Source organism: Argiope bruennichi, chromosome 2, assembly GCF_947563725.1.
Source record: "Argiope bruennichi chromosome 2, qqArgBrue1.1, whole genome shotgun sequence".
NCBI lineage: Eukaryota > Metazoa > Arthropoda > Arachnida > Araneae > Araneidae > Argiope > Argiope bruennichi.
This window is the reverse complement of record NC_079152.1, coordinates 40,912,241-40,924,439: the sequence shown is the minus strand read 5'-3', so window position 1 is coordinate 40,924,439 and position 12,199 is coordinate 40,912,241. Positions and strand designations below refer to the sequence as shown.

Below are 12,199 nucleotides of genomic sequence, written 5' to 3'. Positions count from 1 at the left end.
AATAAACAAAAATATTTTTTTGAATGAGAAATTTTTCACATTTGAAATATTTACTCATAATTTTACTAGATAAGGAAAGTAGCTATATGATCCTTCTTTTCATTCAAAAAAGTGCTTTTTTTTAAAGAATTGCATGAATGAAAACTGATTGCCGAAGAGAAGAAGAAAAAAATATACATATAAATTTTCTGATTTCAAATTCTGTTTTCATCAATAATTAAAATAGTTTTGTCTGATTCTTTCAATAGGAGATGACACTGTTTTTTTCATATTGTAGAGGTTTTAACTGCTATCATCAAATTACAAATGAGTAATCTTTTATTGTTATTTCTTATTTAGCAAAAGATAAAACATTATTTTATTTAATATGAATACATAAGAATGAATAAGTTTCTAGAAATCTAATTTTCTTAGTTGCCAAGTTGCATTAAGGCAAATTTAGTATGCAGAAAGTGTTAAAAAGATTCTAATTTTGCATCGAAATTTGCCAAGGTCAATAAAGGAAAAAACAGTTTGAAAAGAGCTTGGAGAATGTGAAAATCTTCGAGGAATCATTCATAAGGGAGTTAGACATCTCCATTTCAAGGAAACAGAACGCCATATATTACTGAGCCGTGATAAGGAATATGAGATTCTCAAATACATCCATACTTGTGCAGACTGGGGGATGGCTTTGATGCTCTTGAACACCAGGTGATAATAAAAAAAAATTATTGATATATAAGAAGGGACACGTTCTGGAACTAAAAAAAACTTACTTTGAAACGACTGGTTTTGTGCTTATGTGACATAAGTGCAAGAATCATATCATTACCCAGCCTTCATTAGAGCTGAAGAAAATTCAATTGAAAGAAAATTTTGGCCTTTTGAAAGTTTCTTTAGAAATCCTTTATGCAAGTATCATATTAATTTATATAGGTATCATATTATCATATCATATATATATATATATATATATATATATATATATATATATATATATATATATATATATATATATATATATCATATAATAATCATATAATATCATATATCATATTATATTAAATATCATATTAATACTTCAACCCAAAAAAAAGGATTATTTTAGGTCATCTAGAAATAGTTATCAGTTCTCAAAAGCAAGCATTCCCTTAATAGTTGCATATTACGTAGCAACAGAGACGCAACTACCTTACATACTTTGTCCTTAAAATCTATTAAGGAAAGGCTGGATGTTTGGAGGACCAAAAGTAACAAAATATGACAACTCCTCAAGAAGAATATTTCAAGCTCTATTTAACGGAAATTTCTGTTTTCCAGTTAGTTGGTATTAGACTAAAATAACTATATGTTTTAAAATGTAAATTAATGATAGTTGAATTAGATACTAGAATTTGAGAGTCATTAAGGAATGTAAAATTTGTTGTTTTCGATTCATGCTCTTTCCCCATCGTCCATTCATTTATGTTAATCTCTGAAAGATTATTTCTTCTTATTCTGAAGAAAAAAAAGATATGGAGTTCAATAATACCATGTTATAAAATGATAAATTCATCCAGTTCCAAGAGTACATGTTCAAAAAGTACATACTCAAGACTTTTAGCAAAATTTATCAGGTTTCAAGAAATGCATCATTGTATCATTAAGTTCTCAGTAATTTTATACTGTAATACTGAGAGAACATACAATAATATTCCCACAAACGTTAGTGCTCCATTGTTGAATTATCTTCAGGCTTTCGTTATGTTCATAGGCAGAGTTTAACGAAAGGAATACGAAAAACTGATGTGACACTAGTAAAAGATTTGAAGAACTACAGCTGACAGCAAAAGGCCCTTTCACGATTTCTCCCCTCCCCCCACAAGCCATTTCGGGGTATGGACCTTAAGAAAGGAAAAATAGAAAGAAAAAGGAAGAGTCACAACGGACTGTGATGTGTTCTGCGTTTTATTCATATAGAACATTCGGCAAATGTGAATGAATGATAGCTTGTTCCAGAGGTTTATTGGTATCTTCAATAGTTGCAGTTTTGACTGTTTCGTGTAATAAAGCTCTTATGGTTAAAGATTGTTAAATATTTCATTGGAAAACTCAGTCAGTTTTATCTGAAAGGGAAGTCGAAGCACCATAGCTTTATACTAAAGATACGGTGGGGGGGGGGGGATTTTACTTTCTTAATGTGAAAAGCTTTATTAAAATAAAGCTTCATTCAATGCTCACGATATCGTGTCCTTTTTTTAAATGAAGAGTGAGGATATTTTTTTAACTTGTTCTGACGAAAATATAAACAAATTGTTTTAAACTTTGTGATTTATGAATTTCAAGTATTATATACTTTTACAATTTGAATATTTTTGTGTATTTTTTGAGATAAATAATTAATACAAATTTGTAAAGTATTAATAAATAAAAATGACATTTGTGCAGTTTTCGCCCCATCATATATGCAATATTTTTCTTTTCAAATTTAAATTGCATTAAAATATAATTGCCTAAAATTTCAGGAAACATTAATAATTCTTCAATACATAGATAATATATCAAAGAGGAAATATTTAATTCCAACGGATACATTGCATTCCTTGTTCCCATGTGTCTTTGGTGAAATCAGAATTCTGAACCATGACATTCCAGTTTTGAAGCCGTGGATTTTTAAACAAACAAAGCCTAAACCTTGAGCCAATCACTAATTGGAATTCTCTAAATATTAAGTTATAAACTAAGAACATTTAAATTTGATATTAAAAGTTCTTGACTTAGTATAAAATAATAATACAATACACCCCCGAATATCCGGGTAAATGTGGCTGAAGGACAGGCCTGGTAACAAAAAAGGCGGATAAACCGGCATTTTATGAACTCATTTCTTTGCAGACCAAAACCAAAGATAACATTTTTGTACTAGAACTGACGTATATAATATGTATTTTCTGTCTTCTTGGTGAGTACTAAGCCTTTCATTTATCTCAAGCCACGTAGAATGTGAACGCAGCGATAGTCATATAGGCCATAGCCACTGTTAGTAACGTGTCGCATTAAAATAAAAGACTATGTACTGGTATTTTGCATATGTTTTTGTAAAACATTGCATGTTTCAAGAATTCATTTTAGAAAAAGTAAGTTAAAGTATATAAAATGTTCCCATTTTAATCTAAATTCTGTAATCTTGACTGTGGTACACATAAGGAACAGCGGTAACAAATGAGGTTCGTTGCACACTCAAGAAACAATGAACAACACGTAGAATACAACTCTTTTCTTGTCGCAACTTATATTTTGCAAAGGACACATAAGAGGATCGTAGTAGTCGCCCGTTTCCAATGCCTTGGCAATATTGCCGATGCAACTCTTTGCCTCCCTCATTCAATTACAAAAAATGAAAACTAGGCTGGATGGTAGGGAAGCCGGATACTCCAGAGTGTACTGTAATTTGATTTTTATTGCATTTTTAACTTTCTTAATATATATTTTTTTATTCCCTTATGTACCCTGTTTCACCAAACAAAGGCAAACAACAGATTGCTGGCTTTAAGAACATCGTCACGATTTCAAAATACACAAATCTCTAACACCCCCATCCCCTTACACCAAAGCATTTTTCTGTTTCTTTTCCCTATAGAAAAAAAAACCGGTGAAAGGGACGCACCGGCGTCGGAATATCCGGTTCAGGGCAGATTTCACCGGATTCCCAAAAGAATCTTTTCTTGGTGTCTCTTTTTAAAAACGACAAGTAGGATTCCGGAGGGGGAAAAAAACTCATCACTCTATGAAAAGATTTTTAAAAAATAAATAAAGTAAAAAAGTAAATCTTCCACCCCTGTGAAGGAAGGGTCGCAAAGAGCTTATAGACTGCGCTGCTAATCTTCCGTCGAATCGATATTATTTATTTTTCCTTTTTCCGAAAGGGTTCATAGTTGGGATTCGGCCATTACTGTCCCTACAGCAAGTGGTAATAAACTATTTAGGGTTTATTTTTACTTTTTTTTCCTTTCTCTTGGCTTGCACTCCAGGTTTATTGCCATGGCAAGATTTTTGATTCTGTAAAGTGGCCGTGAGCGTTTCTGCAGATCAATGCACCGTGAAGGAGAAATGGTGCTTCCAGATTTGATTTCCCGTAATGCGTTTGCTTTTTGAAGAATGGGGACGTTTGATGAATTTTAACAATGCACATTCCTCATGAATTTTAACATTGCTAAAGAGTTACTTCGGGTTTTCTTTCCTTCCTTCTTTCTTTTTTCTTTCTATCCAGGAGAGAGAAAAGATGAAAAGAAACGCATTGTTGATTCGGAATTGACGGAAATGAATATTGCTTCCTACAGCTTTATAGAAACCCTCTGCTGTTTATTCTTTTGAAACTATTCTTGCTCTTAAATTAATCTCTAAATAAACTTTTATAAAGGAAGGCCATTCACTTTTCGCATTTTCCGATATAAAAAAAATATTAATTTGGGGATAATTAAGATTTTTTATACAAAAGAATGTAGGAGCTTTTACAAATTTGAAAAGAATTTTTTAAAAATAATATATAGTTTTGTTCCAATTTTTAGCAATCGATAGATATTTTTAAAGTAATTTCTCAAAAGATTATTTCAAAAACTATTTATTTTGAAAAAAAAAAAAAAACAAGCTTACATTGAATCACTTTTTCCTCTATTTTTCTTTACCATATAGACATTATTCATCAAAAACTTATATACTAATGGAATTATATATCAGATATTTCTGAAAAAAAGGACACAGAATAATTATCTTGATTAACAAATGAAACGCCATAGTAAAAGATAAAATAAATGAGTGACTTCAGCAACAAAATTGAAGAACTGAACATAAATTCTTTTTAATTTAAAACATTAAAATCTTTATTTTATTCTATATTAAAAATGAAAATGCCTCTATCTTAAGATACAGGCAAAAGCTATAAAATATAAAACTATTATGTTTTTATACTACATTTGTATTATGAAAACAACCACAGTTGCAGCTTTTTTTTATATAATGAAAGTGCTAAAATAAAGCGCTATGAAACTTAATATATTAGATTAAAACAAGCATTACGATCTTCATTTTTTCAATTAGCTATGAAGTCTTGGTAAAATCTATAACAGTGTTCTTCTTACAACAACAATATTCTTCAAAATTATTTTGTAATTTTGTGATAATTTTTATTCATATTATATATATTTCAATAACAATTTTTAAAGAAGAATATTGCATATTTATTTATAAAATATCATTCCAACGGCCACACTATGCTCACTCTGTCTAGTTAGTTAAATGTTTCTTTTCTTTGTGGGAAGCATTTGATTCTAAAAAAATAAATAAAAATAAGGAATTTCAAAGAAAATATTCATTTTTTATTACTTATTATGACTTCTTTATAGTTCCCTACAAATTAAAATTTTAATATCTACATTGAACATTGACTTTACTTGAATAAAGCTATTAAATTATTTTCTAAGAAATTTAGCAACTGCTATGAGTTTAAGAGTAAAAATGTTACAAATATTTGAGAACTTTTCTAATTAAACTATACCAAAAACTTTTCTCAAATTGCTTTAAAAAATGTAGTCGAAGGCTTCATATTTCATGTCCGCAAACCTAATATAGAGCCAAATTAAAGAGAAAAAGAACAATGTTTTGTTGTTTAAACTTAAGGGGAAAAAATAGTAATTTGCAATGAAACATTTTTTTTGAAAAAAAAAATAGCAAGTTTTATATATAATAATTACTCTAAGATCTAACATCTGAAGAAAACTGTCAGCAAACTGCTGAAATGCCTTATTTTTTCAAATTGACAAAATAATAAAAATGAACATGCATATCCTTTTCTATTATATTGAAAGCGATGTTAACTGCTCGTTTCAGAAAGTGAAACCTTTCGCTCCTCTTGGGAATATATTATCATACATCCTTTTCCATTGAAACGATATGATCCGCAAATGATTAAGTATTGAAGTATAAATAATATATACCTTCAATCTTTCTAGAAAAAATATGTAATGTTATAACATAGATATAAAAGATTTTACCTAGGAAAAAGCTTATTTTTTCTTTACTAAAAAAAACTTCCCATTTGATGTTCCGACGAAACATTATCTCAATATTTTATCATATTTAGGTAACAAGGATAAAAATTAATTCCATATTCAAATTATAATATATTATTAATGGAGAACAAATTATTTCTACTGAATTAATTTGCTGAAATCAAAAATGTTTGAGAAATCATTACTTGAACCATGTGTTGAACACCCGTTTCTTTATTTGACAGCCGATATCCTCTGCCAAGTCTACATTTCACAGATGCACATTATGTGAGAATAAAAGCAATCAAAAAAGTTTCACTATGTTTAAAAATATACTGTGAACGTTATTTATGCATGTCTATAACGCTCTTATACAACATAATGCGAGTAAATTGATGTAAAGCTATACTATTTCGAGATATTTATAACTTAAGTACATATACAATGTATGCTTCTTTAGTGAAAAATAAGAAATTTGGCTGTGTTCAGTTCTGAATATTAGTTTACTCATATTTAATTATTGTGATTGCTCTGTATCATAATTTTTACATCTTTAAATATATTTATTTTATTGGCAATCACGGATTATATTATTCCTATACTTCATGTCCTTATTTAAATCTTTTATATTCAGATGAATAAGAGCAGATTGATTTTAAGTTTAAGAGTTATAATATTTATAAAATGACATCAGAAGCGCCTACGTACCTGATGACAAAGCTTTATAAAGTAATGACGGAGGAATAGCTCTTAAATGATGATTAATTATTCAGGAATAGATATGAAAAATAGGATATATAAGTTATGGATAGTAGCTTCATATTTATGCAGAGATGCTAAAAGTCCTTTAGATTGAAAAAAATATCTATCTATCTATCTTGGAAATCAGATATTTTTAATAAATTTAAGTAAAGGATATTAAATAGATAGTTTATTAACCTTCTGATATGACATTCGATAGCAAAATGTAATTCTAAACTACTTCTACAGACAAGAAAATTATGAAAAATACTAAAAGTTGCAAAGTTTTCCATGGTTAAAAATATTCTTAACAGTTTTTACTTTAAATAATCGTATTACGTTAAAATTATTGAGGATTTAATACATCATAGAGTAGAATAATGCAAGTATAATAGAATATATAAAATTTGTGAATTCCTATCAGTGAATATTTTTAACCTATATATAGCAATTTCAAGGCATTAAGCAAAACGAGAAGTGAAAAATGTATTATCTAAATAATCTAGCTTTTCATCTAGAAATATTAAACCTCTCTTCTTTCTTTTTTTTATTCTCAAAATGAAATATTATCTTGTAATTGAGTACATATATATTTTTTCATAAAAAAGTATTTTGGATCAAAATTTATTTAGTTTTATGAGGAATGGTTATTTCTCATTGATTGGTGATTTGCAGAAATTCGTTGACTGTTGCCCAATTCTGTTGTTGCCTATATCATCTGATCAAAATTAATAATTCTGAGATTCTTTCCAAAATGGCATTCAAATTGATTCAAAGTGTACTAAATTTTCGCTTTAAACTTGCTTAAATAAGTTTTGAAGATCAGAGAAAGAAATTGCCTTATTGAATGTGAAATATAAATACGTTTCATGAATGTATTATTTATATCGTCTATAGATGAGAAACAAAATTCATTTTTTTTTAAATTTAAACAATCTTGTTTGTAATTTTTTTGTTCCAATAATATTTTAAAGTAGCTATATTATCAGATGATAAGTAGCATTGGCTTTACAAATTTTTATTGCGAACAGAAATGAATAGTATATAAATGAATCCGGTAAAATGTGCGTTAGAAACAGCACATTTTGTCTTGCAGCTTTATACAGAATTTAATATATTATATATGTGGAGAGATTTTGTAGCATTTTTATTTTAAATTTGGAATATGTTTTTGGTCTCATGTTTTAGGAAAAATATATTGCCTTGCAAATTGTAAATAAAATGAGATTCAAAGAAGTTGGGAAATTAAATTTATTTGTTACTGTATCATTCGCGGTATTGAAAATGATTTTTTTTGAAACATATATATCTTTATTTTCATATTTTTGTCTATTTTGTCTCAAATTATTAAGCCAATTGGTGTTATAGATTGTAACTTCCTGATCCGATTCTAGATCATAATATAACATGCGTGTGCAGCCATTCGATTTTTTTAATAAAAAAAGTATTTTGATAACAAAAGTTATACTTAGTTTTTCCGAAATGCTAAAAATATTGAAGAGCAATAAGTCTAGAAAGCAGAAATAAAAGATTAAAAAAGGAATCCTTACATTTAAAAGAAAGGACAAATTTATCATTAAGTAACTATCTACCGTAGAATGAACCTGAGAAAGATCTTTAATCTTTAGAGCAAATCATCATGATGAAACTTTCAGAATAAGTTTTAGATTTGCAGCTGAATCAGCAGAAAAAAGAAAAAAAAATGAACTGAAAGAGAAATCCCCATCAAGAAAATAACTTATGAATATAAGAGGATATTAAAATGAAAAATGGAGGAAGTTTCAGCATTTGGAGAAATCGTTGCTTCTCAAGGATATGTCTTAAAAGTATCCATTTAGTTTTGTTTTCTCTTTCTGACTTTCATTATCTTTTTAAATATTTAATTTTATCTTTTCTAGTGAAAATGGTTACATTTCATTTCACTTTATTTTTTCTGCTTATATCTTATTGCAACATTCAAATCTCTTTTATGCAGTTACTTTTAAGATTGTAAGTAGAAATATTTTTTTAATATTATTTCATACTTTTAAATATTGATAAAATTTTAACACAGCGAAACTCTTGTTATTATTATAATTCTTCGTATTACTTTTAATGTAATAATTATATGAAAACACATTAATGGCTAATAGAATATGTCAATAAAAAACGTAAAATTATTTCCATACAGTTTCTGTACTTGTTTCACAGAGTCCATTACGCATCGAAACATGGATATTTGAAGAAAAAAAAGTTATAAGGTTTGGTTTGGTTATATTAACGTCCCGTTTGAAGCAACACTAGGGCTATTTTGGGACGGACCTCGTAATTTTGAACCACGGTCAGATGACGAGGACGGTACCTGAGCTGGCACCCCCCTCTCCGCACCACACCACACCAGCGGGAGGACGTTTGGTCATGACGGATTTAACGTGCAACAGACCCCCTTACACGACGGTTCTTCGGTGGAATCGGGTCTCGAACCTGCAACCCTCCGGTTCCAAAGCCGAGACCTTACCACCAGGCCACCGCAGACCAAAAAAAATTTATAAGGATGAATGAGATTGGACATGCAATTATGACAAAGGGTATCTCAATCACAAGACAAATGCTACTACATATGTTTTCTTTCAATTATTCGAATGTATTTTCAATTATTCGAATTATAACCACAATTTTTTTCTGCCTTAAGAAGCAGAATAGAATTCTAAATTTAATTATTCATATTAAATTTGTATATAGAATAAAAATTAATTGACTATCTTTGAAAAATGGATGATGATGGTGCTTCGAAATAAATAAGTCAAACTAAGTAGCAATTATTAAAGTCATACTAAAAAGTAGTGTAGAAAGGTTTCGACAATTATTTTTCGTAGATCTTAATATTATAGTAAACATATTAGTCAATAAATGTTACAAGCGTATTCAATACCCATAGAATTTTTTCAAAGCGATTCAAAGTAATGTTAACAAATACGTAATTAGATCTCCAAATTTTTAAAAATCTTTCTAAATCCCAATTTTTCTCTGTATTTAACGAACTTCCACAAGTGTAAATCAGTATAAGTAGTGGTAATTCAAAATTACAAAAATAAATTTATAATATGTATTTATTCTGGCCAAAATGTCTCTTTTATGAAAAATTTTAAAGGAATATAAATGTTGAACATAAATGAGTTTTAAACATTAGAAAGCATTATTCTCTATGAATAAAATAGTTATACACTCTGATATACTCGTGATGACAAATATACACCTTAGGATAATTGAAAATGCAATAATTTGTATAATATACTTTATAATTACGCGCTTTCTCTCCCGTTACTGAAATTTCTCTTTAACATTGTGCAGAAACTAAACGGAATATTTAGTTTTAGATTTCAACAATGGGTGAAACTCATGTTATTAAACATTTCATGCTATAATGAAAATGGCTTGAATTGTATTTCGCGAATAAAATATATTGCTAAAAAAATTAACGAAAAAAAAATTGCACGACATTTTAATTAAGATGATAATTTTCAAAGTTTTAAAATAATATAAAAATCAGTTTTTATATGTTTTGTTAATAAACATAATTATTTAATTTGGAAATTTAATATATTTACTTACTTAATATATTTAATACCTAATTTTCATAAGTTAAAATTCTAATTTTTTCGCTGGATTTGCATGTATATTAATTTTAAATTGTTCCTTAGGAAATTTAGTAATTCTACAAACAGTGATTACATTACAGTGCCAACACACATTAATTAATGAAAGCTTTTTAATTTCAAATAACAAATAAGTTTTTATTTAAAATAACATCTCTCCTATTTCTGGAATTGTTAATACAATTAATATTTTGCTTCTTTTTCTGGTTCATAAATTCTGGAAAATAATCTTTATTATAAAGTAATATTATATCTTCATCAAAAACAGAGAATAAACTAAGATAACCAAATTTAAGGGACATTTTTTATAAAGTTGTAAAATTTTATCATCTCTTAATAATGAATTATCAAAATTGATGCGCATACCTTTAAAGTGAAATGAATTAAAGTAACTTTTAGTACCATAAAAATAATATAAGTGTTAAAGTAATTTTAATTACGATATATCATTTAAATTATCTTTACAGACAGAAATCCATATAATTAGAAATCCATAATAAGTTGTTAGTAATATTCTTGAAGAAATCTTTCAGAGAAAAACATTATTAATGTAATTAAACGATCAAATATTAATTATAAAATATTAAGGTTTAAAAATGCAGTGCTGTTATCAGATTAATACAACAATAATACATATTTATTTCTAATTGACTTAAATTTCTTATTTTCAGATTCAAGCTGATGTCACTATCTTAAACAATTTGTTTTTCATTTCTGAGAAATAATTTCAGAAATGAATTCGAATATCAGCTTACACTTAAAACAAATGTTTAGATTAATTTAGCTGTTTCCTATTATTTTCAGAATTATTCGAAGAATTTATCATGATCGCTAATGAATTGCATTTATTTTTTAAATTAAATTATTGGCAGGGAAATTTATTTTTATTACTATCCTAATAGTTCTTGTAAAAATGAAAATAAATAAATACATAAAATATATTAATGCTTAGAGTTTCCTTTTTTTTTCTTTTATTATCGGAAATATAACTCCATTGGTATGAGTAATTGATTAAAATTGATGGGAATTATCACAACCTATGAATATTCTTTATTACCTTGTTAATTAAATAATTGGATTATTTATTAAAACTAATTAATTATTGGTGTAATTAATAAATTTTATGTTGAAATAAATAAATAACTTTTTCAAAAATAATTAAAATATTTAAGTTATTCTATCAAGAAGTCTGTGAAAAATGGAAAAAATTATGATTTTTTTAGATAAAATGCCTTCAAAACGAATAATATTATTAAAAGCAACATTGAAAAAAATATTTAATTGAAGTATAATTTAAATATAATTTTTAATTGAAATAATTTTCTTTTTTTTTAATCTTTTATTTATAATTCATTGTGATGGTAATAATTTAATACTGAAATCACTTTTTTTCTTAAACTGGAAAACAGGTTGCAGCCGTCATAATGAAGAAAAATGTAAGCTAAATAATCAAATAATTAATAAACAAATATTTTAAAAAGCTTTCTAAATTGAATGTAACCGATTTCAAAATTTAAAATTATAGCTCATAGATAAATTAATGAAAAACCCATTACAGACTTAGTAGAAAACTGATTTCAGTAGCATTCGCCTTTACAGTCTTGGAATGCGTTATCTTAAAGTAATATGCGATGATAGAATCTATATCATTATCATTCCTATTATTAAATTATTGATAATGATAATGTTTCCTATTTTGAGAGAGCTCTGTCTTCCTGAATGAACTAAACCTCGTTAAACACTCGAGGCACTTGTGTATTATATAATTATATTCACAGAAATATTGAATATTTGAATAATTTATTTCAACTTATA

General features: G+C 27.2%; 1 protein-coding gene across 1 annotated transcript in view; it reads right to left on the bottom strand.

The window, feature by feature from the left end:
- The window catches only part of LOC129962173 (inactive dipeptidyl peptidase 10-like), a gene marked incomplete at its 5' end in the record, with an annotated part of 691,141 nt that overhangs the window by 447,973 nt on the left and 230,969 nt on the right, over positions 1-12,199 (bottom strand). The window lies entirely within an intron of this gene.